Raw genomic sequence first — 26,255 nt, 5'->3', positions numbered from 1 at the left:
TGGCCGCTAGTGAGAGCCTTTCTGACCAGAACAAGCTCCGAGTCCAGGAGCCAGTGCAGCGCAGCGTACTCTGGCAACGAACCAGCGGAGAGCCTCGATCCGCAAGCATCCTCTGGGATCAGGGCAGGGCAGCCAGAGCCTCTTCAGGTGGCTCTGCCCACTCTGGCTGCAGGCTCTCTTCACGGGGCGATCCAAGATGGCGGCCTACAGGAAGACTGCACCCCCAGTCGCTACAGAACCCAGGAGTTAAGAAGGGGAGGCATTGAGAGACTCGGACTGAAATAGAGCCACGGGTGAGTCTGCCCACTGGGTAAAGCTCGGCCCGGGTGGCAGGCCCAGATAGAGGTGGCTTATTGGAGCCGGGCAGGGCAGCTAGAGTCTTCCCAAGGTAGACTTCCACACTCCGGCAGTGGGCTCCTCCCACACGACCAGCTGCACGGTGCAGGCCCACAGTGAGAGCCTTTCCGCACAGAGCCAGTTCCAAACCGTGGAACCAGTAGGGGGCTAGGGGCAGTTTTCTTCGGATGAGCTGCTTTATCAGATTCCTCCAAGCCATCAGGCTACAGAAGGCTGGGAGGTGATACACTGGAAATCTACCGGGACACTATAAGCCAATAGAGGAAAACTGCAATATCTCAGGGTCCCACTGACAACTGACCAATATGAGAAAACAAGGGAAGAAAATGTCCCAAACAAACCTAGATACTACATCAATAATACCCAATGACAGCACAGCAGAAGAAATGTCAGAAAGGGAGTTCAGAATGTACGTAATTAAAACGATCAGGGAAGCTAATGAGGAGATGAAAGAGAAAATGCAGGCATTGAAGGAGGAGATGAAAGAGCAAATGCAGGCATTAAATGATCGCACCAATCAACAGTTAAAAGACCAAATACAGGAAGCAAGAGAACATTTCAATAAAGAGTTAGAGATACTGAAAAAAAACCAAACTGAAATCCTTGAAATGAAGGAAACAATAAACCAAGTTAAAAACTTCATAGAAAGCATAACCAATAGGATAGAACACCTGGAAGACAGAACCTCAGACATTGAAGACAAATTATTTAATCTTGAAAGCAAAGTTGGCCAAACAGAAAAGATGGTAAGAAATCATGAACAGAATCTACAAGAATTATGGGATATCATGAAAAGGCCAAATTTAAGAATTATTGGGATTGAGGAAGGCTTAGAGAAACAAACCAAAGGAATGAACAATCTATTCAATGAAAAATAACAGAAAATTTCCCAAATCTGAAGAATGAAATGGAAAACCAAGTACAAGAGGCTTATAGAACTCCAAACATACAAAATTACAACAGACCCACACCAACGCACATTATTATGAAAATACCTAACATACAAAATAAAGACAGAATTTTAAAGGCCGCGAGAGAAAAGAATCAAATTACATTCAGAGGGAAACCAATAAGAATATCAGCAGATTTTTCAATCCAGACCCTAAAAGCTAGAAGGGCCTGGAACAACATATACCAAGCCCTGAAAGAAAACGGATGCCAACCAAGAATCTTATACACAGCAAAACTTACCTTCAAATTTGACGATGAAATAAGATCCTTTCATGATAAACAAAAGCTAAAGGAATTTACAAAAAGATAGCCAGCATTACAGAACATTCTCAGCAAAATATTCCATGAGGAAGAGATGAAAAACAACGATGCAAATCAGCAACAGGAGGCGCTAGCCTAAAGGAATAGCCAAATAAAGGAGAAACCAAATCATGTCAAAAACAAATATGAGTCAATTGACTGGGAATACAAATCATATCACAATAATAACCCTGAATGTTAATGGCCTGAATTCATCAATCAAAAGACACAGACTGGCAGATTGGATTACAAAGAAAAATCCAACAATATGCTGCCTGCAAGAGACTCATCTCATAGAAAGAGACACCCATAGACTAAAGGTGAAAGGATGGGGAAAAACATACCATGCACATGGACACAGCAAAAAAGCTGGAGTATCCATCCTCATCTCAGATAATGTGGACTTCAAACCAAAACTAGTCAGAAGGGATAAAGAAGGACATTACATGCTGCTTAAGGGAAGCATAAATCAGCAAGACATAACAATCATAAATATCTATGCCCCGAACATTGGCTCATCCACGTACGTCAAACAAATCCTTCTCAATCCCAGAAATCAAATAGACCACAAAACAATAATACTAAGCGATTTTAACACACCTCTCTCACCACTGGATAGATCGTCCAAACAAAAATTGAATAAAGAAACTATAGATCTCAACAACACAATCAGCAATTTAGACTTAAGGGACATATATAGAATATACCATCCAACAAAGAACGAATACACTTTCTTCTCAGCAGCACATGGATCCTTCTCTAAAATAGACCATATTTTATGCCACAAAGCTACTGTTAGCAAATACAAGAAGATAGAGATACTACCTTGTACTCTATCAGATCATAATGGATTGAAATTAGAAATAAATGACAGAATAAAAAACAGAAACTTCTCCAATACCTGGAGACTAAGTAATACACTATTATATGATGAATGGATAACAGAAGACATCAGGAGGGAAATAAAAAAATTCTTAGAAGTAAACGAGAACAAAGACACATCATATCAAAATCTCTGGGACACTATGAAAGCAGTACTTAGAGGAAGATTTATTTCATGGGGTGCATTCAAAAAAAGAAGTAGAAATCAACAAATAAACGACTTAACACTACAGCTCAAAGCACTAGAAAAAGAAGAGCAGACCAATACCAAAAGTAGTAGAAGACAGGAAATAGTTAAAATCAGAGCCGAAATCAACGAAATTGAAACAAAAGAAACAATCGGAAAAATTAACAAAATAAATAGTTGGATCTTTGAAAAAATAAATAAAATTGATAAACCCTTAGCCACACTAACAAAGAGAAAGAGGGAGAAAACTCAAATTACTAAAATTCGGAATGAACAAGGAAACATCACAACAGACATGAGTGAAATACAAAACATAATTAGAAGCTATTTCAAAAATCTATACTCCAACAAAACAGAAAACCTCGAAGACATCAACAAATTTCTAGAGACATATGAACTACCTAAACTGAACGAGGGGGACATACACAACTTAAATAAACCAATTTCAAGCAATGAAATAGAAGAGGTCATCAAAAGCCTACCAACAAAGAAAAGTCCAGGACCAGATGGGTTCTCAGCCGAGTTCTACAAAACCTTTAAAGAAGAGCTCATTCCAATACTCCTCAAAGTATTCCATGAAATAGAAGAGGAGGGAACCCTACCAAACTTGTTCTATGAAGCCAATATCACCCTGATACCTAAACCAGACAGAGACACATCGAGGAAAGAAAATTTCAGACCAATATCCTTAATGAACATCGATGCAAAAATTCTCAACAAAATTTTAGCAAATCGCATACAAATATATATTAAAAAGATAGTGCACCACGATCAAGTGGGTTTTATCCCAGGGATGCAAGGTTGGTTCAACATTCGGAAATCAATAAATGTCATTCACCATATCAACAGACTTAAAGTTAAGAATCACATGATTATTTCAATAGATGCAGAAAAAGCATTTGATAAAATACAGCATCCCTTCATGCTCAAAACACTAGAAAAAATTGGGGTAGTGGGAACATTCCTAAACATTATACAGGCAATCTACGCTAAGCCCATGGCTAATATCATTCTAAATGGTGAAAAACTGAAAGCGTTCCCCCTAAAAACTGGAACAAGGCAGGAATGCCCTCTTTCACCACTTCTATTCAACATCGTCCTTGAGACTCTAGCCAGAGCAATCAGACAAACGAAAGAAATTAAAGGGATACGAATAGGAAAAGAAGAACTCAAACTATCCCTGTTCGCTGATGACATGATTATATATTTAGAGGAACCTGGAAAGTCCACCAGAAAACTTTTAGAACTCATAAGTGAATTCAGTAAAGTAGCAGGTTACAAGATCAATGCTCATAAATCCAATGCATTTTTATACATAAGTGATGAATCTTCAGAAAGAGAAATTAGGAAAACTACCCCATTCACAATAGCATCGAAAAAAATAAAATACTTGGGAATCAATCTCACAAAAGATGTGAAAGACCTCTACAATGAGAACTACAGAACACTAAAGAAATAAATTAAAGAAAACCTTAGAAGATGGAAAGATCTCCCATGTTCCTGGATAGGCAGAATTAATATCGTCAAAATGTCTATACTACCTAAAGTGCTATACAGATTCAATGCAATTCCAATTAAAATCCCAATGATGTACCTTGCAGAAATAGAGCAAGCAATTATGAAATTCATCTGGAAGAATAAAAAACCTAGAATAGCTAAAGCAATCCTCAGTAGCAAGAGCGAAGCCGGGGGTATTGCAATACCAGATCTTCAACTCTACTACAAAGCAATAGTAACAAAAACGGCATGGTATTGGTACCAAAATAGACAGGTAGATCAATGGTACAGAATAGAGGACATGGACACAAACCCAAATAAATACAATTTTCTCATACTAGACAAAGGTTCCAACAATATGCAATGGAGAAAAGATAGCCTCTTCAACAAATGGTGCTGGGAAAACTGGAAAACCATATGCAATAGAGTGAAATTAAACCCCTATCTCTCACCGTACACAAAACTCAACTCAAAATGGATCAAGGACCTCGGAATCAGACCAGAGACCCTGCGTGTTATAGAAGAAAAAGTAGGTCCAAATCTTCAACTTGTTGGCTTAGGATCAGACTTCCTTAACAGGACTCCCATAGCACAAGAAATAAAAGCAAGAATCAACAACTGGGATAGATTCAAACTTAAAAGCTTTCTCTCAGCAAAGGAAACTATCAACATGTGAAGAGAGAGCCTACAGAGTGGGAGAATATCTTTGCCACTCATACTTCAGATAGAGCGCTAATTTCCAGAATCTATAAAGAACTCAAAAAACTCTACACCAAGAATACAAATAATCCAATCAACAAATGGGCTAAGGAAATGAACAGACACTTCACAGAAGAAGATGTACAAGTAATCAACAGATATATGAAAAAATGTTCAACATCCCTAGTAATAAGGGAAATGCAAATCAAAACTACCCTAATATTTCATCTCACCCCAATTAGAATGGCGATTATCAAGAATACAAGCAACAATAGGTGTTGGCGAGGATGTGGTGAAAAAGGAACACTCATACATTGCTGGTGGGGTTGCAAATTAGTGCAGCCACTCTGGAAAGCAGTGTGGAGATTCCTCAGAAAACTTGGAATGGAAACACCATTTGACCCAGCTATCCCACTCCTTGGCCTATACCCAAAGGACTTAAAATCAGCATACTACAGAGATACAGCCACATCAATGTTCATTGCTGCTCAATTCACCATAGCCAGATTGTGGAACCAACCTAGATGCCCTTCAGTTGATGAATGGATAAAGAAACTGTGGCATATTTATACAATGGAATATTACTCCGCCATGAAGAATGATAAAATTATGGCATTTGTAGGCAAATGGTCGAAATTGGAGAATATCATGCTAAGTGAGATAAGCCAATCTCAAAAAACTAAAGGACGAATGATCTCGCTGATAAGCGGATGAGGACATATAATGGGGGGTGGGAGGGGCTAGCATTAGGTTTAGGGTTAGGTTTAGAGTTAGGCTAAGGAGAGCGGAAAGAATGAAGGAAAGAAGGACTGTGTAGAGGGAAAAGAGGGGTGGGAGGGGTGGGGGGGAGGGGAAAAATAAAATAAACATCATTACCCTATGTAAACTTAAAAAAATTAAAAAAAGAAAAAAAAATATAAAGCAAGACCAAGACTATAAATTACATGATTAAATACATTAATAAATAATTATGAATCTGCTTTGTGAGATTGTGAATTTTCTATCAATTGAAATTTTTAAGCAGAAGTTAAACAAAAACTGTTGAAAATGCTCAGGAATATAGATTGAATGTAGAGGACTACAATTCACTCCTAGCACTAAGAAAGGCTGGCTACTGTTATGGTAGAAAAGGAGCTTGTGTCCAACACTACAACATGTCAGCTCAGGAAGTGACTTTCTCAACAAGACACCTGAAATAAAAAATGTAAAATAAAAAATCAATAAATGGGATGGTATCAAACTAAAAAGCTTCTTTACAACAAAAGCAACAATCAATAGTGTGAACAGAGAGTATACAGAACAGAAGAAAACCTTTGCCACCTGGACCTTAGATAGGGTATTAATGTCCAGAATACACAAAACTAAAAAAAATGAACACCAAAAAAACAAATAACCTAATCAATAAATGGGCTAAGGTACTGAGCAGACACTTCACAGAAGATAATCAATAAATACATTGAAAAGTGTTCAACATCTCTGGTAATTAGAGAAATGCAAATCAAAATTATGATTTCATCTCACTCCAGTCAGAATGGCAATTATCAAGAATACAAGCAACAATAAATTGGTGAGGATGCAGGGGAAAAAGTACACTCATACATTGCTGCTGGGACTGCAAATTTGCAAACATTTTGGAAAACAGTATGGAGATTCCTTAGAAAACTTGGATTGGAATTGCCATTTGACCCAGCTATAACACTTTGTCTATACCCAAAGGACTTAAAATCAGCATACTACAGAGATGCAGCCACATAAATGTTTGTAGCACCTCAATTCACAACAGCTAAACTGTGGAACCAATCTAGATACCCTTCAATAGATTAATGGATAAAGAAACTGTGGAATATATACACAATGGAATACTACTCAGTCTTAAAGAATAATGAAATTATGGCATTTCCAGGTAAATAAATGGAGTTGGAGAATATCATGCTTAGTGAAATAAGTCATTCCCAAAAGAACAAAGGTTAAATGTTTTCTTTGATATGTGGATACTGATCCATAATGGGGGTAGGGCAAGGGAAGAATGGAGGAACTTTGGATTGGGCACAGGGGAGTGAGAAGAGGGGAGGGAGTATGGGTATAGGAACGATGGTAGAATGAGACAGACATCATTACCCTATGTACATGTATGATTACACAAATGGTGTGACTATGCATTGTGTACAACCAAAGAAATGAAAAGTTATGCTCCATTTGCATACAATGCATCAAAATGCATTCTGCGGGCATGTATAACTAATTAGAACGAATAATAAAAGACCAAATAACACAATCAATAAATGGACAAAGGAACTAAGCAGACACTTCTCAAAAGAAGAAATAAGAATGTTCAACAAAAATATGAAAAATGTTCAACATCACTAGTAATTAGAGAAATGCAAATTAAAAGTACAATGAGATTTCATCTCACTTCAGCCAGAATGGTAATTATCAAGAATACAGGGCTGGGGTTGTAGCTCAGTGGTAGAATGTTTGCCAGCATGTGTAGACACTGGGTTCGATCCTTAGCACCACATAAAATAAATAAACAAAATAAAGGTATTATGTCAAACTACAATTAAAATATAAAAAAAGAATACAAGTAACAATAAATATTGGTGAGGACGTGAGGAAAAGGGTACACTCTTAATTGCTGTTGGGACTGCAAAGTGGTGCAACCACTCTGGAAAGGAGAAAGGAGATTCCTCAAAAAACTAGTAAAGGAACCATAATTTGACCCAGTTCTCCCACTCCCCAGTATATATCCAAAGGATTTAAAATCAGCATCCTACAGTGATGCAAGCATATAAATGTTTATAGCAGCACCATTCACAATAGCTAAATTATGGAGCCAACCTAGGTGCCCCTCAACAGATGACTGGATAAAGAATATGTGATATATATATACACAATGGAATATCACTCAGTCATAAAGAAGAATGATTTTATGTCACTTGCCAGTACATGAATACAACTAGAAACTATCATGCTAAGTGAAATAAACCAATTCCAAAAAACCAAAGGTCGAATATTCTCTTATATATGAATGTTAATTCACAATAAGGGTGGGAGGTGAAAAATAGAAGTTCAGTGGATTAGACAAAGGGGAATGAAAGGAAGGAAGGGGGGATAGGAATAGGAAAGACAGTTAAATGAATCTGACATAATTTTCCTATGTCCATATATGAATATACCACAGTGTATCTCACCATCATGACATCCACAAGACTGGGATCCTAATTAGCAAAAGATATATTCCATGCTTGTAAAATTCTATAGAAATGGATTCTATTGTCATATACAACTAAAAACAACTAATAAATCTGACTCAACAGCAAAAAAAAAAAGAAAGGAAGAAAGAAAAAGAGAAAGAGAAAGAAAAGGGGCCTGCACAGTTTACAAAGTCGCCCCAGGGGAACTCTTTTATCATCAGCCCTAAGGTCAATCTTCTTTCCTTCTTTTTGACTATCACTATCTAAAATGATTTTTTTAAAAAGACTGGAAAGACTGTGAATGTTAATTTCATTCAGCAGCCTGGGAACCTTCCACAGGTTAATTCAAACCTTGCTACCCTCACTATCACAGCAATATATCTCAAGGCCATATATTAAGACAACAGTTTTCAGATATTTAATTTTACCATGAGACACAGAAAATACATTTTATATCATTATTAAGTAAAAACATGTTTCATAAGAATACTTCCTTTTAGTATAACCAATTCACTTGCATTTTCTATTTTTGTCTATTTCCTCTTTTAAAATTGCCAATCATAACTCATAAAATTGATTTCATGACTCTATTAATGGGTTTAACTCAGTTCAAAATGCTTGAGCTAAGAGTAGTATTGACCTGTTGCTTCTCACATATTTCTGAAGTTTTCTACCTACATAAACACCAGTTTTCTGTAATTTTCTTTCCCTGATTGACTTTTTCATCTAGAGATCTGTTCTTCTACCTTGTTTTTTTCTTAACCTTTTTTAGCTGTAGATGGAGATGGACATAATACCTTTATTTTATTTATGTGTTTTTATGCAGTGCTGAGGATCGAACCCAGTGCCTCACATGTGCTAAGAAAGTGCTCTGGCCACTGAGCTATAACCCCAGCTCCTTTTCCACATTATTTATGCAACCCTGCACCATGGTCAGATTCTAGACCTTTTAACTATAATGATACCAGTTCCAAAATCTCATTTTTATGCATTCTACTCTAACCCTTATCTTTACTGACTCTCTGGTTAATGAGCACTCATAAAACTGTTGATTGCATAGCCATTTTGTCCACCTCACCATCTTTGACTATCATTCTACTATGTCCTTTCATGAAATTATAGAGCATAGACTCCATAATCCAGCCCATAATTATCTCTTGAATATGCCTTCAACTCCCTTGACAGTCTCCTCCTTTGTCATACTTGCTTGGGAAACCACAAACCCTGGTTAAATCCAATTAATTCATATCCCTTCTCAAACAATATAGTACTAAAGTCATTAGGTGAAATAAAGCAAATGCAAGGAAGGTGCCCACAGTAGAATGGGTAGCTATGGTAGCTTGGAATGAAGTGTAAGTACCTCAGCAGAGTAAAGAAGGCATCTTCCCAGAGGGCACAGAGTCCAAAGGGTTTGGAAAGGACCAATCATACAGAAAAGATACCTGGTGTAGAGTAACAGACCTCGAATATAATGATCAGGTTATTCATTAGATTCAGGAGACTTAGAGACTTAGAACCTGAGTGTATTCCATGCATTGTGAGGGAGATATCCCCCAGCATGAACAATAAATTTGTTGTTCTTAAGCTACCCAGTTTATGGCATTTTGTTATAGTAACCCAAACAGACTAAAATACTTCACCCTACTTTGACTTCACATTCATTATCTTGAGTTTTGATATTCAAATGTTGGTATGTCCCCTAGTATGGAAAGTCATTTGACTCTGCCTGGGTTTAATATCACATGCTATACCAGCCTAAGTTACTAGTTGCTCATTTTGTTTTCCTTCACTAGATTCTTTACTTCCCTGACTATAAATGTTGGAATGTATTAAGACAGGTCCTTGGTTTTTATTAGAACTCTTTTCCTAAGTAATTTTATTAAATCCCATGGCTATAAATATCATTTACATTCCGACTACTCTCAAATTTATATTGCCATCTCTGAAGTTCAAACTTATAAATCTAATTGTATATAGCCATAATCATTTGAATTATCTCAAATTTAATACATCTATAATACAATGCTTAATTCCCAGCCTCAGTTCCATCAAACCTGGTCCTCCCCAATTATCTCCCTTTTCAGTTAATTTGCTTAATTCACTTAATTTGCTGCTCCATTCTGTCTAAAGTCTTTGGAAACAACCCTGATTACGAACACAACCAAAATGAAATCCATCAGCAAATTTTGTTGTTTAGCCTTTAAAATGTGTTCAGAATGTCTGAAAAAAGATGGTATAGATGCAATTTTCCCTGTTACTCCCTTTAAATACAACTAAACACTCTGAAAACAACTGAACCCACAAGATAAAATTGCTTTGAAATATGAAAATAAGGTAGTTAGGAACCCCCAATTTGATAACCATATAATCTGAGTTTTCTATATTTCTCTAAATTTCCCAGAATAGGCATTAGGAGAGGCCTGCAATACCAAACAATCAACAGACAAATAAAAACAAAAATAAAAAAGTACAACCTGATTTCTCTGGCCTAAGTACTGGGAAAAGAGAAGCCCAACCAAGATCTACCGGAAAGCCTCAACCCTTGCTCCAAAACTGAAGCGCCTGAGGATAACCTATTTTGCTCAGAGAGGAAGACCTGTGACACAAGTCTCTGGCTGATCCAACCTCTATTTCACAAACTGGAAGTTAGTAGGTATGCTGATATACCTACAGATGGGCTATCATAACTTCTGATACATAATTAGGACACTGGCAGCCCAGGGGGAAGCAGTAAAGCTCCAGGTGGCTAATCCAACCCTGGCTCAATACCTGTGGTATTTACAGACTGGCCCACCTACAGTGGAAACAGCAAAGTGCTGAACCTATCCAATTTCCATCCTACACTCAGGACATCACCATCTCCTGGTCCTCCATCTAGTGGCATAAGAAAATCCAGTCCCAGGGATTATCCCCCAAAGTAGTAGGATAAGGTGTCCCAATGGCACCAGGTAGCCCAGGAAAATGCTTTATGCCCAAGCAGGTTGCACAAATAAGGAATAAGAAGGAGCATCAGAAGAACAAAACAGACCAGAGTACCACTGAAAGAGATCTAAAAACTGAAACACAAAACATTAGGTCAGGGCCTGTATTCTCAACCTAAAAAGGATTATTGTTTGCTAAAACATAAGACTTAAATAGGATCAAAACTGAAACACAAAACATTAGGTCAGGGCCTGTATTCTCAACCTAAAAAGGATTATTGTTTGCTAAAACATAAGACTTAAATAGGATCAAAAGACTCCCCAAAATACCAATAAAAATGTCCAGGATTCACTGGAAAATTACTCCTCATACCAAGAGATAGGGAAACTTCAAATTGAATGAGAAAATACAATTAACTGAACATCAATACCAAGATGGATTCAGGAATTTTTAAAGTCACTGTCATAAAAATGCTTCGACAAGCAATTAAAAATTATCTTGAAGCAATTGCAAAGAAAAAAAATCTCAGCAAAGAAATGGGAGATAGTTTTCCAAAAAAGAACCAAATACAAATCACACAACTGAAAAAATACAATAGCCATTTTTTAAGTTTCAAGATGAATTCAATACTAGAATAGAGATGAAAAAGAACAGAATCAGTGAAGCACTTACCCAATCTTAACAAAGAGTGAAAATAGCATGAAAAAAATTTAAAAAGAAAGCCTTAGGCATCTGTGGAGCCATGACAAAAGATCTATCATCTGTTCATGTCATCGAAGTTAAAAAAAAAGGGGATAAGAAAGAATGCATTCAAAGACCAAGTAGAAATGCAGGGAATGAACAAAAAACAAATAATAAAATGGAGACTGGTAATGTCAGCAAGATGGGAGAATAGAAAGCCTGACACCCTCCTTTCTCCAATGGTTACACCAACTCAACAATAAATTCCTAGACTAATTCACATCATAAGAAATTCTGATGCCAGTTAATAGGATTCTGCATCCGAGGCAAGCATGAAATCAGTCACATTGCTGAAGAAAAATTTGTAGTACTTACTTGCCATGGTATCTTCACCCAACCCAGCACAGGGAACTCAGGAGAAAACTCAATTATTAACTTCTTTCTGAGGATAAAGAAAGAAGACTGGAATATATATCTGATATTCCTACTCTTTTTTGTTTTTGTTTCTGATTTTTGGTAAGAGGCTAAGGAACTGAGTTATATCTTGTCTGAATCTGAGCACTGGTGGGAAGGGGTACCAGGTTGGGGGCCAAATAGAATGAGGGTAAAGGCCTAGAGCATTCACTCACCATAGTACTCCCACCCCATTTCAGCATGGAACAAAATGGTGAAAATTCCCAACTCTTAGATTCTCCCTGGGGAGCAAGAGTTGGAGCATGTATCCAACATGCTATCTTTTGGGGGAGCCAACCAAGGTGTAGGTTATGTCTCACCTGTCTGACAAGGCTCACAGGACCCAGCATACTCTAAATGCCTTGGAGCCACTAAGAATAAAACAGATCAGTGTGGGGTGACTTGCTGCTGCTCCACAGGACATATAACAGAACACAGAGTTTAGTACAGCTCAGTGGTATCTAACTCATGGTGAGAGGGAGAAGAGTGGTGCAGGTGTCCAACATGCTAATTTTAAGGGGGCTGTCCATCAGATCAGTTTCTTTTTCACCAGATTCAAAGAACTAATGAGACCCAGCATAGTCTACAAGCTTGAGGGTTACTAAGAACTAAATGGAGATGGGCAGCCTACTGCTATTCTCCCCTACAAAGAATATGTAGTACCACAGACCAACACCAAAGGGAGGCAAGATATTATTAGCTGAAAAAAGGGAATGATCAAATCCTTCTAATCAGTAATTTGCAAACTCAAATTCAAAGAAGCACTCCTAGAAAAGGTTTAAGAGGCCCCTAGAATCTCTAACCAGCATGATAGGTGAAAGTATTTCCCCATATGAATCAATTCAGTAAAGATTTAGAGAAGTGAAAATTTTTTCAAACACAAAGGTACAAAATACATGAAGGAAAAGGAAACACGGTCACCAAAAAGCAACAGAAAAAATCTCTAAAAATTGTCCACAGGGGAAAGAAGGTGTACAAATTACATGACAAAGAATGCACAATAACCATCATAAAGATGTTCAACAAGAATTGATGAATATAAAAAGGGACTAGAAAACATGAAGACAAGTCATTTGAAATTATCAGTCAGAGGAGCAAAAATAGGAAGAAGAATGAAGAAAGTCTAATGGATTTCTAGAAAACCATTAAGTGGATCAGTATATACAATATGAAAATCATAGATCAGGAGAGTAAAAGGGAATGAAATTCTTAAAGAAATAGTACACTGAAAGTCATAAACATAGGAAATGAAGTGGACCTCCAGATCCAGGAAGCCCAACAGAACCCAACTAAGATGAAAAAAGGAATTTAATATTGGCACATACAACAACCACATTGTCGAATGTCAAATACAAACAGAGAATTTCAAAAGGAAGAAGAGGAAAGTTCATCATTATGCACAAGGCTACGGACAGAAACCTTTCTGTCCAGAAAGGAATGAAGCAATAACTTCAAAGTGCTAAAACAAAATAGTCAACCAAGAATAGTATATCCAGAAAATAAAAAGTAGGGCTTCACAAAAGAGAGAGAGATATTTTCCCACGTAAACAGAAGCAGAGGGAGTTAATCACCACTAGATTTGCTTTATAAAAGTTATAGCTCAACGAAGATAAAGAGAAAATATTTAAAAATTAGAAAAGAGACATTACAACTGATGCCACAGAAATAACAGGACTATTAAAAAAACATGAAAAATTATATGCCAACAAATTAGGTAATCTAGAAGTAATGGATAAATTCCTAGAAACTTTCAATGTACCCAAATTGAGTAATGGAGAATTGGAAAATCTTAAAACATTAGTAAGGAGACTGAAATGTGAAGAGAGAACCTACAGATTAGGAGAAAGTCTTTACCATACACACTTCAGATAGAGCACTAATCTCCAAAAATTATAAAGAACTTAAAAAACTTAACACCAAAAATACAAAAAAATCCAATCAATAAATGGGTTAAGGAACTGAGCTCCCACTTCACAAGAGAAGAAATACAATTCATCAACAAATAAATGAAAAAATATTCAATATCTCTGGTTATTAGAGAAATGCAAATCAAAACAAGATTTCATCTCACTCCAATTAGAATGGCTATTATCAAGAATATAAGCAAAAACAGGTGTTGGTGAGGATGTGGGGAAAATGGTACACTCATACATTGCTGGTAGGATTGCAAATTGGTGCAGTCACTCTGGAAAGCAGTATGAACATTCCTTAGAAAATTTGGAATAGAACTACCATTTGACCCAGCTATCCCCCTTCTAGGCCTATACCCAAAGGAATTAAAATCAGCATACTACAGTGATGCAGCCACATCAATGTTTATAGCAGCTCAAATCACAATAGCTAGATTGTAGAACAAACTTAGATGCCCGTCAACAGATGAATGGATAAAGAAACTGTGGTATATATACACAATGAAATATTACTCTGTCATAACAAAGAATAAAATTATAGCATTTTATAAATGGATGGAGTTGGATAATATCATGCTAAGTGAAATAAGTCAATCCCCAAAATACAAAAGCCTAATGTTTTCTCTGATAAGTAGATGCTGATACATAGCAGGGGTGGCAGGTAAGAGAAGAATGGAGGAACGTTTGTGTAGAGGGAAACTGGGGGAGGAAAGGGGATGGGGAGAAGGAAAGATGGTGGAATGAGATAAACATCATTACCCTATGTACATGTATGATTACACAAATGGTGTGACTCTACATTGTGTACAACCAGAGAAATGAAAAGTTGTACTCCTTTTGTGTACAATGGATCAAAATGTATTCTGCTGTTATGTATAACCAAATAGAACAAATAATTTAAAAATAAAATTAAATTACTTTCGGGCAGAAAAAAAAACACTCAAAGCAAAAAAAAAAAAAAAAAAACACATAACCAGATGGCTTTGCTAGGTAATCCTACAAAAATTTTTAAGAATTAATGCCAATCCTTCTAAAACTCTAAAGAATGAAGGTGGGGGTATAGTTCCAAACTCATTTTATGAGGCCAGTGCCACTCTAATAACAAAACTGGACAAAGATACAAAATAGAAAACAATACTTCAGTATCCCTGGTGAACACAAATGCAAAAGTCCTCCAGAAAACCAAATTTGCCAGCACTTTGAAAGGATTGTATTTCATGGCCAAGTGCGATTTATCCCTGGAATATATGAACATATATGAATATCAGTTAATATGACACACCAAATTATGAAAATGAATGATAAAGATGACATGATCATCTCAATAGATATAGAAAAGTCATGTGACTAAATTCAACACCTTTTCATGAAGAAAACTCTCAAAACACTAGAAGAAAATTACTTCAAAAAAATAAAGACTATATGAAAGAGCCCACAACTAACAACAAACCCCATAGTGAAAAACTAAGTTTTTCCTCTAAGATCAGGAAGAAAGTAAGGATGCTCACTGTGATACCTCTACTCAAGATAGCATTAGAAACTGTATCCAGAGCAATTAGGTAAGAAAAAGAAATAAGAGGCATCTAAATTAGAAATGAAATAGTAAAACTGTCTCTCTTCACAAATTAAGTGATTTTATATATACAAAATCATAAAGATTCCACATGCAAAAGAAAACTGTTAGAACTAATAAATGAATTCAGTAAAGGTGCAACATACAAAGTCAACATGCAAAAACCAGTTGTGCTTCCAAACACTGACAATGAAAAATCCAAAAAGAAAATTGAGAAAATGACTGTATTTTCAATAGCACCAAAAGTATAAAACGCTAAGGAATAAGCTAAACCAAGGTAGTGAAAGACGCATACACTGAAAACTAGAAAACACTGATGAAAGAAATTAAAGAAGAACAGATAAATTAAAGGACATCCTGAATTAATGGATTATAAGACTTAATAGTGTTAAAATGTTAATACTACCCAAAGAAATCTATCAAGTCATTGTGGCATCAAAACCATCAAAATCCTAGTGGCATTTTTAACAAAAATAGGAATAACAATTTTTAAATTCATATGGATTCACAAAAGGCACCCTTAGCCAAAACAATATTGAGAAAGAAAAACAAAGCTAGAGACCTCACACTTCCTGAATCCAAACATATAAAAAACTAGAGTAATCAAAACACCATGGAATTAGCATAAGGGCACATATATAGACCAATTTGGAAAAGAATAGTGAGCCCAGAAATAAACTCACACATATGCAATCAAATGATCTTTGACAAGGATGCCAAAACTACATATAGGGAAAGGATAATGTTTCAACAGATGGTGTTAGGAAAATTGGATATCCATGCAAAAGAATGAAATTGAATACTTATCTTACACCATAAAAATATCAACTCAAAATTAATTAAAGATTTAAATGAAAGACCTGAAACCATAAAAGTCCTATTAGCAAAACATGAAGGAAAATTTTCATAACATTGGTCCTGGCAATAATTGTTTTGGATATGACATCAAAAGCACAGGCTATAACATAAATAGTCAACAAATACATGAATAATGTTCAACAACATTAGCAATTAGGGAAATGTAAATTAAAACTGCACTGAGATTTCATCTCACTCTAATCAGAATGGCAGTCATCAAGAATACAAATAATAAATGCTGGAGAGGATGTGGAGAAGAAGGAACATTTTTACACTGTTTGTGGGACTGTAAGTTAGTACAACCACTATGTAAATCAATATGGAGGTTCCTCAAAAGACTAGGCATGGAACCATTATATGACTCAGCTATATCATTCCTCAGTATTTAAAGAATTAAAGACATTTTACTACAGTGATACATGCATACCCATTTTTACTTTTTTTTCTGTTCATACACATATATCTAACAGTTTTTACACAGAATGCTAAGAGCACTTTTCTTCATATTTTACAGAGGCATTAAACATACAAACTTTCTATTAATATTCATAGCCATAGTACATCCAAATCTAATTCCTAAATAGATACATTATAATTTGCTTAGAATTTAAAGGCTTAATGGCAAAAATCAGGGGAGGAAAGAGTACAAGCTAGAGACCTCACACTTCCTGAATCCAAAACATATTAAAAACTAGAGTAAATCTATTTTACACAACTGGCTGAAAATTAAATTCAAGAGATAATAAATAAAATTTAATGTGGTCTCATATGCCCTGAAGGAGGTGGTACCCAATTTGGAGGGGTAATTGCTATGTCCAAATAATTGCCTATTAGGAACTTCTGCGACTGCAAGGTCATGGAATCCTCAGTCCCTTTCTGTCAGACATGGTGCTGCCAATCTCCTTAACTGGATAGCCAGATCTTTTAAGATCCATAAAAACAATTGCTAAATTGAAGTGTGTTCCCTTCTTTATAGCTTCTGGGTAGAGTTCTTTTATTAAACTAGTTAGTTCTTTCAAAGTTGCATCCATCCAGGTATAAATCTGGAGCTTGCTGGAAGGTACGTTTCCATGGGAGAATTCATCCATTCAGTGGTGGCGGTTATTTGTGGTAAAGAATCGCAGCAGCAGCAGCGGGCCTGTCTTCTCATGATCAATTGACTTCTCTGGCTCCTTCTTAATTTCCTCCTGGGTAACACCCGATTCCATGGCCCTCTTCCTCCTTGGGCCTGCGAGACACTTGCCCTGACCTCCAACCCCCACAGCTACCATGAGCATTAAGTCCTGCATACCCATTTTTATAACAGTGTAATTCACTACAGTCAAACTATGGAATCAGCATGGGGGTTCATCGATGGATGGATGAATTCATAAAAAAAATGTGGTATATATACATAATGGAGTTTTATTCAGTCATAAAGAAAAATGAAATTAGGGCACTTGCAGGAAAATGGATGGAACTAGAGATTCTCATGTTAAACGAAGTAAGTCAAACTTGGAAGGTTAAGGGACATAAGTTTTCTCTAACTTGCAGAAATTAGAGGGGAAAAAGGGAAACAAAGATGGAGGTGGATCTCCTAAACATCAGAGGGATATCAGTAGAAGAGAGGGACTAAGGGGTGGGACAAAGGGAGGGAGGGAGGATATGCCAGGGAGTCATAGTGACTAAATTATATTGTTATATTGTGTGCATGAACAAATATAAAACAACAAATCCCATCTATATATAACTGTAATGCACCAATACAAATGAAGAAATAAAAATAAATACACAAGCTGGGAGCCATGATGCATGCCTGCAATCCCAGAGGTTCAGGAGGCTGAAGCAGGAGGATCTCAAGTTCAAAGCCAGCCTCAGCAAAAGCGAGGCTCCAAGCAACTCAGTGAGACCCTGTCTCTAAATAAAATACAAAATAGGGCTGTAGATGTGGATCTGTGGTCTAGTACCCTTGAGTTTAATGCACAGTACTCCACCAAATAAATACTTAATTTGAAAAGGGAAAAAAATGTAAGCTATAAAAGCAAAAAGAGACACGTGGAATTAAGTCAACTATAAAGTTTCTGAATGGCAAAGGAAACCATCCATAAGAATAAAAAGGCAACCTACAGAATGTGAGAAAATATTTTAAAACCTATATAAACAAATAAGCAATTAATATCCAAAATATATAAGGTTTTATGAAACAATAGAAAAAATAAATATGGACATTAAATATGGACAAAGGACTGACATAGATAATCCTCTGAAGACATAAAAATGACCAACTGGTATATGAAAAGGAGAACAATATTACCAACCATCAGAATAATTCAAATTAAAACCATTATGAGTTATTACCTCACACCTTTTAAGATGGTTATTATTTAGAAAAACAGAAAATAACAAGTATTATACATTGTATCTTATGAGAGCTATAGGTAATATATGGTATTATACTTTGGAGAAAAGACAGCCTCTTTAACAAATGATGGTAAGAAAACTGGTTAGTGTTATGTAGAAGAATGAGACTAGACCCTTATCTCTCACCCTGCAAAAATATCAATTTAAAATGAATCAGAGATCTAGGAATTAGACCAGAAACTCTGCAACTCCTAGAAGAAAAGGTTGGAACAAAACTCCAGCATATAGGCACAGACAACTTTCTCAATAGGACTCCTAAAGCTTAGGAAATAATACCGAGAAGTAATAAATGGGATGACATCAAATTAAAAGAATTCTGCACGGCAAATGAAACAATTATGAATATGGAGGGAACCTATGGAATGAGAGAAATTCATTGTTAGCTACTCTCCTGACAGATGAATAGATAAAGAATATGTGGTACAAAATTATGTAATCAACCCAGATGTCATGCATTGATTGAGAAAACGTGTAATATACACAGAATGGAGTTCTACTCAGGTATAAACAAGAATAAAATAATGGCAATTGCTGGGAAATGGATGGAAATGGAGAAAATCATGTTGAGTGAAAAAATCCTAACTCAGAAAATCATGAGCTAAATGTTTGCACTCAGATGTGGAAGCTAGAGCAAAGTAAGGGAAAGTGGCAGGGAAGGATATTGGATATCATAAAGATATAAGGTAGATCAGTAGAGTAGAAGAAGGAGAACAAAAAGGAGGAAGGACAGAGGGAAATGGGTAGAAGCATGGAATGAATTAAACAACAGTATGTTACATACATATATAAATATTCTAAAAAGAATTTCACCAAAAATAACTGAATTTTAATCTATTTTGATTAAATTACCAATCAAAAATTAAAAGCTGAAAGGAAGATAATAGAGGGGAGGAAAGAGAACAGGGGGAGGGTAGAGGGAAGGAAAAGGAGAGGGGGGAATAAGGATTAAAATCAAAATCAAATTCACTGCATGTATTAGTTTGTCAAAATGAACCCTCATACTCTGTGTAATTATAATGTATTTTTTTAAAAAAAGGAAAGAAATGTGATGTATATACACAATGGAGTTTTATTCAGTTATAAAGAAAATGAAATTATGGCATTTACAGGAAAATGGATGCAACTTGAGACCATTATGTTTAGTGAAATAAGCCAAATCATCTTTTATGTAGACACAAGAGAAGAAAAAGAAAAAGAAAGGTGGTGGTGATTCCATGAAAAGGAAAGGGAGATGAACAGAGGAAAAGGACTATGGTGGGTGGAGGGAGGAAATGGGGAAGTACTGGGGAAGGATGTTGGCCAAACCAAATTGTTGTATTGTGTGCATGTTCATCTTTGTGTACAATTACAATGTACCAACAAATTGTAGAGAAAGAAATAAACAGTATTTTGTAATTCAGGTTGCTAAATGAGTAGATTATAGCTGCTCCTGCCATGAAGGAAAATGGGTAAATATTTGAGATGATAAATATGTTAATTTCTTTCACAATAGTAAATATGCATACATTATATACATGTATATATTTATATATATCTCATGGCATCATATTATATATATGCTAAATATATAACATTTCTTTTAAAAGGAAAATAAGTGTTATTGAAACTGGAACCTCTGTGCACTGTTGCTGGAACTGTAAAATGGTATAGCAACTATGGAAAACACTATGGAGGTTTCTCATTAAATTAAAAATAAAACTATCATATGATACAGTAATCCCACTTCTGAGTACGTATTCAAAAGACTCAAAACAGTATCTGGTAGAGATATTTATATGCTCATGTTCACTGTAGCATTTTTCATAATAGCCAAGAGGTGGAAACAACCTACATATCCATCAAGAGATGAATAGATACACAAACTGTGCCCTAATGGAATATTATTCAGCTTTTAAAAGAAGGAAATCCTATTGTATCTTATGACATGGATGAACCCTGAGGACTTCATGCTCAGTGAAATAATCCATCCACAGGACTAATACTGCATGATTTTACTTATAAAAGATATTTAAAATACTCAAATTCACAGAAGCAGAAAGGAGAATGGTGGTTGCCACAGACTGGAAAGAAAGGGACATGTGGAGCTGCTGTTCAGTAAGTATAGAGTTTCAACCATACAAGATGAAAAGGCACTCTGAAAGCCTGCTGTACATCAATATGCATTCAGTTAACAATACTGTACTGTACACTTAAAATTTTGCAAAGAAGATAGATTTCATATTATGTGTATTTTACACAATAAGAAGTAGAAGACAATCCTACCCTCTCTGTAATTATTTTAATATATAAATAGTATAAATGAACAAATTAAAAGATAGTCTGACAGTAGATTTAAAAAGAAGCATGGCCTACCTTTTTGCTGTATACAAGAAATTCAAAGTAACAACATGAGAACATCAAAAGTAAAAAGATGCGGGGGCTGGAGTTGTGGCTCAGTAGTAGAGCATTTGACTGGCATGTGTGAGGCCCTGGGCTCGATCCTCAGCACTGCATATAAATAAATAAAATAAAAGATCCATTGCCAACTAAAAAATATGAAAAAAGTAAATAGGTAGAAAAAAGCTATGTCATTGAAACATGAATTTTTTTTTAAAGTGTCAGTAGGTATACTGATATCAGATAAAGTAGACTTCAAAGCAAAGAAAATTACTAAATAGAAACAGAACATTACATCATATACAAAAAATAACAATTATGTATAGAGAGAATAGATTAGAGTTTGGGTAACAGGGTAAAGAAGGGAGGTATGCCTTTAAGCAGGCTGAACATCTTTAGTGATATGTATTACATGAAGCTAGACATGTGAAAAATGCATACAGCTACACACTCACAAGTACTTATGAAAGAGGGAAGTATGAATAAGATCAATGCCAATATCCTGTTTTTTGGATATTATACTGTTGTTATGAAATACAACACTGGAGCAGGGAAGGTGACGTGTGAACAGGATCTCCCTGTAAATTTACTACAACTTCCTATGAATATTTCAAAAATAGCACATACAGTATATTTATTTATGTATATGTCAGTGCCTGTTTATTCAGAAACTGACTACTTTTCACTTTCCCTGCTACTGCTAAACTAATCCAACTATTTTCTCTCTTTGGATTACTGTAATATTTTCCTAACTGATCTCCCTACTTCTCTTCCTCTCCACAGAGCAGCCAGAATATTCCCTTTATATAAATTGAAGCAATTCTCTAATCTCTCAACATTCCATGCTTTCCCAACACAGAGTAAAATCCAAAACTGCTGGTTGCCCTAGGGCAAGACTATCTGATTTGGTCTCAGAACACATCTTTTATCTACTATTTACTCTCACTATTTCCCTCACTCTCTACATTCTAGATACATCGGCCTACTTACTAAACCTTGAACATGCTAATAAGGATCTCACCTCAGGACCTTTGCCCTCCCTATTGTGCTTGAAACACTCTTCCTCCAGATATTTGCATGTCCTACCCCCTTGTCTCATTCAGGTTCCTGCTCAATGTAACCTTATCAGAGATACTCTCCCTTACCACTGTATCTAAAGTAGCACCACGTATTTCTCCTTTTCCCCTTATCTTGCTTTATTAGCCTCATGTCCCTTGTCACTAAAATCATGTATCATATATTGTTTATTCATTGCCTGTTATCATCCTCTAGAATGCAAAATCCATTGGTGCATGGAAGGAAGTCTGTTCTGTTTACCACTATATCTAAAACAATACCTAAAACAGAGCTGAACATTTAGCAGACATTCAATAAACATATATTTAATGAATGTATAGATCAAAAGGGGAAAAACTGGTTTGGTTTAAAATCTGGGTTTCCCAGTAGCTAAGATATGATATTTACATCACTGTTTCTTTAAGGCTAGCAATATTATATCATGTACTTCAATTATCTGTTCTTTAGTATCTGTTTTTGTATCTTTTAAAATTTTATTTTTTAAATAAGTGGATGTTACCCATGGACTTCTGATATTTTCTGCATCATTGTTAACACATAGATTTTTTTTTCTTCTCCTCTACATTGACTTTATTACTTAGACAAAAATCAAACATTATTGTATTTTTTTGAGGTTTTTTTAAAGCATGTTGACATATTATCAGATACTTTGGTTATTGTGTATGCTAGTACCTAGGAAAAACTAAAAACCACAGTTTGCATTCTAATCACAGCTTTTATATTAACTTACTTTGCAACTTTAGACAAATCTTATTTTACTAAAAATATCTCTGGGCCTTAATTTCCTTAAAATGAGTAGACTAGATGATATGATCTCTAACATTCATTCTTGTTCTCTGAATGAAAATAAGCACATGGTAAATGTGATCTATTTCTTCTTCTTTTTTTTTTAGAAACATATTTTATACATGTGTCTTTATATAATTTATTCCTGTATTCCATGCATCATGGTTTATACTCCACAGTAGACACTATTTGAAATTATGTTCATCCCACAACTCCCCTCCTCTGAAAACTGTATGTATCCTTATTTATGGTTGGGGTATACAGCCATAAATATACAACATGATTTTGCCCCTCCATCCATAGATAAGCTGGACATATGGTCCAAACAGTGTCAATCAGAATTGGGAATTAGGATTCAGAAATGCTAATGAGTCTCTTCTGATTGCCTGAATTTAGAATATGTAAACTTGGGAGCTCTTGGGTAAGCCATGTGTTGAGGGAGTGAGAAGAATGAAGTACACCTACTGAAAGAAATAGAGTTCAACAGGAGACCCTCTGATGGCTATGGCCTCAGGGATCTGGAGGGAGAAGAGAAAGAGCAAATAACAGTTCCTGAACTATTGGATAGCTTTTCATCCTAGTTCAGGTCCTTCATCATGTGCAGAGGCTACACCTCCTTCCTTAACAAATTCTATAAATTCATTCATATTTGCTCTCTCCCCTCTCATGCTTTAAGCTAGTTTGGAATATGCTTTTATTATTTGATATCAAATATCTTTTTTGAGACAGTTTCTAACTATGTTCCCAGACTGGTCTTGAATTCATGGGTTCAAGCATTTTTTCTTCCTCAGACTCCAGAGTAGCCAGGACTACAAGTGTACACAAGCCTGGCTTACCAAAATCTTTATTCAAGACACATACAAGGCAGGTGTGGTGGTGCATGCCTGTAATCCCAGCTAATTAGTAGTCCTGGGAAAGAGGGCTGCAAGTTCAAGGTCATCATAGGCAACTGAGCAAAACCCTGTCTCAAAACCACAATGAAAAAGGGCTGGGTATGTAGCTCAGTGGTAGAGCTCTTACCTAGTGTGGCATGCACAATGCACTGCATTCAATCCCCAGTACCACAAAAGAAACATAATTGGGTCAGTAGTCAGTAAATAAATTATGTACAACTTAAAGCTCTGGACATCTTATACAGAGCATCCTTGCCACAGCTTCATTACATATTTGGATTACTCCTTAGTTAATTAGAAAATTCATGAGCAAGATATTATATTCCATATCTTTTAGTTAACTGAATTCCTGGGATTACCTAGATTAGAAACATTCATAATCAAATGTAAATACAAAATTATCTTTCAAAAGTCAAATGATTTTATATTTTTACAGATTTTCTATTACCTTCTGGAAAACCAACTACTATGAATTAAATAGATTTCACTAATTCCAACTTTGCATTTGATGTTCAGCTATAAGAAAAACATTCAGTCTCTCTTCCTCTCACCCATAAATACACACAGCAAAGTTTTATCACACATATCGCAGGAATGGCAAAGGGGGTGGGAGATGAAGAGAATTCTAATTAGTTAAAAAATTCCAAAGAGCTAAATTTTTATGCAATTGAATCTATAACCTCTGTGCTGTTGCTTCCCTTGCTGTTACTCCTAAGATCTAACATCTACAAGTAAATAGCAATGAGTTACATGTAGAGGCAAATTATCACTACTGTAAGTAGTATGAAACAAAGGACTAGGTTTTTCCCCCTCTCGAAAGAGCATCAAAAGTAAATAGCAATCCTCTAGCACCCTATAATTAGGTGTAGTTGTGCTCTGTTCACATTAACGAGTTAACCAGAGTGGAAATTCCAGTATTTCATCAGAACTTAATCCAAGAATATCAGAAATGCTAGGTTTTAAAACTTATCCCAAAATAAAATAGAATAGAATATTTAAAATGTTGCAACATAACACAAACAATATGCAGACATTCATTATATGATTATTAATTCTGAACTTGGGAAGAAGGTCCTGGAGTTTTACTACTTTCAGAGCTAGGACAACACCATCAACATATTAAGAAAGCTGGGTGTATTCTTCACAGAACTAGAAAAAACAATCCTAACATTCATACAAAAGAACAAAAATCCTAGAAAAGCCAAAGCAATTCCAAGCAAAACAACAATGCTAAAGGCACCAGTATATCTGATTTCATATTAAAATACAGAGCCATAGTAACAAAAGCAGCATGGTGCTGGCATAAAAACAGACACAAAGACCAATGGAATAGAAGGCACAGAGAAAAACCCAAACAGCTAGTCATCTGATTTTTGATAAAGGTGCCAAAAACACACACTGGAGAAAAGACAGCCTCTTTAACAAATGGTGCTGGGGAATCTGGATATCCATATTTAGGAAAATGAAAGCTACACCCCTATCTCCCACCCTGTACAAGTCAATTCAAAATGGACTAAAGACTTCAGCATAAGACCAGAAACTCTGCAACTGCTAAAAGAAACAAAGTGGAAACATTTCAACATGTAGGCATAACAACAATTTCTTGAATAGGACTCCTAAAGCTCAGAAAATAACAGCAAGAATCAATAAGTGGGATAACATTAAATTAAAAAGCTTCTGCACAGCAAAGGAAACAAAAGAGTGAAGAGACAGGCTACAGAATGGGAGAAAATTTTGCAAGCAATTTTTCTGACAAGTTATTAATATGCAGGACACCTAAGAACTCAAAAAAGTCAACCACTTTTATGTATATTGATAAAGCACCAATTTAAAAAACAATAAATAAAAGAAGGAAGACCAGTAAAGTAGAGGAAGGGGAGTAGGGGAGGATGGAGGAAAATACGAAGTACTAGGGACTGAAATGCAGCAAATTATATTCCATGCATATGATTATGTCAAATTAATCCAATTATTACATACAACTACAATGCACCAACAAAAACACTAAAAAACTGAGCCCCCCAAATAAATAACCCATTCACTGAATGGATAAATAAACTGAACAGAAATTTCTAAAAAAAAGTAGTACAAATAGTTTGCAATTATACAGAAAAAAATATTCATCATCTTTAGCTATCAGGGAAATGCAAATCAAAACTAACTGAGATTCTATCTCACCTGTCAGAATGGCAATCATCAATAGAAATAATAATAAATGCTAGGAAGACTGCAAGAGAAAAAGAACTTTTATACAGTGTT

General features: G+C 35.7%; 1 protein-coding gene and 1 pseudogene across 5 annotated transcripts in view; both read right to left on the bottom strand.

Annotated features, from left to right (window-relative positions):
* Zc3h12b (zinc finger CCCH-type containing 12B) overlaps positions 1-26,255 on the bottom strand; it is a 353,709-nt gene that overhangs the window by 320,902 nt on the left and 6,552 nt on the right. The gene's annotated exons all lie outside the window — the stretch shown is intronic.
* On the bottom strand, positions 17,218-17,735 carry LOC124971767 (histone deacetylase complex subunit SAP18-like; annotated as a pseudogene).

The sequence above is a fragment of the Sciurus carolinensis genome, chromosome X, assembly GCF_902686445.1.
Source record: "Sciurus carolinensis chromosome X, mSciCar1.2, whole genome shotgun sequence".
In the NCBI taxonomy this organism is placed as follows: Eukaryota; Metazoa; Chordata; class Mammalia; order Rodentia; family Sciuridae; genus Sciurus; species Sciurus carolinensis.
The sequence above is the reverse complement of the archived record's forward strand: the minus strand, read 5'-3'. Positions and strand labels throughout refer to the sequence as shown.